Below are 3,322 nucleotides of genomic sequence, written 5' to 3'. Positions count from 1 at the left end.
TACGTGAAGTGGATGAACGTGTTGTTTTCAATAATCGAAACGTTTGTTTTCGCCTGCTTCCATGATGATGAGACGGAGACCAGGAGGCTATGGCCAGGACAGGCCAAGTTATATTCTGTAAATACTTATATTGTGATACGAAGATATTCGTCTTTATTTTTTTGTTGCGCGTTGAGTAAACTTATCCAAAATTAGAGAAACGTATCGGGAATTCACATCATCATCATCAGCGTCCTCAGCTGAGCTCAGGGCAGATGAACGGCCAGCCAACAAATTCACAGCTAAGTTCTCTCTGATTGAAAGTGTGACAGTTCGCTTTAGTCACATAAAACTCTATCTACTTGGTCATCTTTGGGAAGGTAATGCGTATTTTGTTTTAGGGTTGATGAAATATGGCCTAATTTCCCACAGCGAAGAAGAAAAGTTAATAGCAGGTCTTTTCGAAGTACTTCTATAACTCAAGACGTGTATTTTTTAAACGAATATTTTCTAAAGGCTACATTTAGGCGTGGATTTTTTAAACAATATTTTATGAAGCCTACCTTTAGATGTCGATTTTTTATAGATTCTTTTTTAAAGGCTACTTTTAGGCGTGAATTTCTTAAAGAATATTTTCTAAAGGCTACCTTAAGGCGTGGATTTCTTAAAGAATATTTTCTAAAGGCTACCTTAAGGCGTGGATTTCTTAAAGAATATTTTCTAAAGGCTACCTTAAGGCGTGGATTTCTTAAAGAATATTTTCTAAAGGGCCACCAAGGCGTGGATTTTTTAAAGAATATTTTCTAAAGGGCCACCAAGGCGTGGATTTTTTAAAGAATATTTTCTAAAGGGCCACCAAGGCGTGGATTTCTTAAAGAATATTTTCTAAAGGGCCACCAAAGCATGGATTTCTTAAAGAATATTTTCTAAAGGGCCACCAAGGCATGGATTTCTTAAAGAATATTTTCTAAAGGTCCACTAAGGCGTGGATTTTTTAAAGAATATTTTCTAAAGGGCCACCAAGGCGTGGATTTTTTAAAGAATATTTTCTAAAGGGCCACCAAGGCGTGGATTTTTTAAAGAATATTTTCTAAAGGGCCACCAAGGCGTGGATTTTTTAAAGAATATTTTCTAAAGGGCCACCAAGGCGTGGATTTTTTAAAGAATATTTTCTAAAGGCTACCTTTAGGCGTGGATTTCTTAAAGAATATTTTCTAAAGGCTACCTAAAGGCTACCTTAAGGCGTGGATTTCTTAAAGAATATTTTCTAAAGGCTACCTTAAGGCGTGGATTTCTTAAAGAATATTTTCTAAAGGCTACCTTTAGGCGTGGATTTCTTAAAGAATATTTTCTAAAGGCTACCTTAAGGCGTGGATTTCTTAAAGAATATTTTCTAAAGGCTACCTTTAGGCGTGGATTTCTTAAAGAAGATTTTCTAAAGGCTATCTTAAGGCGTGGATTTCTTAAAGAATATTTTCTAAAGGCTATCTTAAGGCGTGGATTTCTTAAAGAATATTTTCTAAAGGCTATCTTAAGGCGTGGATTTCTTAAAGAATATTTTCTAAAGGCTACCTTTAGGCGTGGATTTCTTAAAGAAGTTTTTCTAAAGGCTATCTTAAGGCGTGGATTTCTTAAAGAAGTTTTTCTAAAGGCTATCTTAAGGCGTGGATTTCTTAAAGAATATTTTCTAAAGGCTATCTTAAGGCGTGGATTTCTTAAAGAATATTTTCTAAAGGGCCACCAAGGCGTGGATTTCTTAAAGAATATTTTCTAAAGGCTACCTTAAGGCGTGGATTTCTTAAAGAATATTTTCTAAAGGCTACCTTAAGGCGTGGATTTCTTAAAGAATATTTTCTTGGATTTTTTAAAGATTCATTTCTAAAGGCTACCTTTAGTCGTGGATTTTTTAAAGATTCATTTCTAAAGGTTACCTTAAGGCGTGGATTTCTTAAAGAAGATTTTCTAAAGGTTACCTTAAGGCGTTTATTTCTTAAAGAATATTTGCTAAAGGCTACCTTAAGGCGTGGATTTCTTAAAGAATATTTTCTAAAGGCTACCTTAAGGCGTGGATTTCTTAAAGAATATTTTCTAAAGGGCCACCAAGGCGTGGATTTTTTAAAGAATATTTTCTAAAGGGCCACCAAGGCGTGGATTTTTTAAAGAATATTTTCTAAAGGGCCACCAAGGCATGGATTTCTTAAAGAATATTTTCTAAAGGGCCACCTAGGCGTGGATTTTTTAAAGAATATTTTCTAAAGGGCCACCAAGGCGTGGATTTTTTAAAGAATATTTTCTAAAGGCTACCTTAAGGCGTGGATTTCTTAAAGAATATTTTCTAAAGGCTACCTTTAGGCGTGGATTTCTTGAAGAAGATTTTCTAAAGGCTATCTTAAGGCGTGGATTTCTTAAAGAATATTTTCTAAAGGCTATCTTAAGGCGTGGATTTCTTAAAAAATATTTTCTAAAGGCTATCTTAAGGCGTGGATTTCTTAAAGAATATTTTCTAAAGGCTACCTTTAGGCGTGGATTTCTTAAAGAAGTTTTTCTAAAGGCTATCTTAAGGCGTGGATTTCTTAAAGAATATTTTCTAAAGGCTATCTTAAGGCGTGGATTTCTTAAAGAATATTTTCTAAAGGCTACCTTAAGGCGTGGATTTCTTAAAGAATATTTTCTAAAGGCTACCTTAAGGCGTGGATTTCTTAAAGAATATTTTCTAAAGGGTCACCAAGGCATGGATTTCTTAAAGAATATTTTCTAAAGGCTACCTTAAGGCGTGGATTTCTTAAAGAATATTTTCTAAAGGCTACCTTAAGGCGTGGATTTCTTAAAGAATATTTTCGTGGATTTTTTAAAGATTCATTTCTAAAGGCTACCTTTAGTCGTGGATTTTTTAAAGATTCATTTCTAAAGGTTACCTTAAGGCGTGGATTTCTTAAAGAATATTTTCTAAAGGCTACCTTAAGGCGTGGATTTCTTAAAGAATATTTTCTAAAGGCTACCTTAAGGCGTGGATTTCTTAAAGAATATTTTCTAAAGGCTACCTTAAGGCGTGGATTTCTTAAAGAATATTTTCTTGGATTTTTTAAAGATTCATTTCTAAAGGCTACCTTTAGTCGTGGATTTTTTAAAGATTCATTTCTAAAGGTTACCTTAAGGCGTGGATTTCTTAAAGAAGGTTTTCTAAAGGTTACCTTAAGGCGTTTATTTCTTAAAGAATATTTGCTAAAGGCTACCTTAAGGCGTGGATTTCTTAAAGAATATTTTCTAAAGGCTACCTTTAGGCGTGGATTTTTAGTCTTGTTCAAACTTTTTTACACTACTGTATGGACTACAAAATTGCAAT

This window comes from Musca vetustissima, unplaced genomic scaffold, assembly GCF_032173495.1.
Source record: "Musca vetustissima isolate MV318-11 ecotype Yass unplaced genomic scaffold, APGP_CSIRO_Mvet_v1 utg18991, whole genome shotgun sequence".
NCBI classification, from domain to species: domain Eukaryota; kingdom Metazoa; phylum Arthropoda; class Insecta; order Diptera; family Muscidae; genus Musca; species Musca vetustissima.
The sequence above is the reverse complement of the archived record's forward strand: the minus strand, read 5'-3'. Positions refer to the sequence as shown.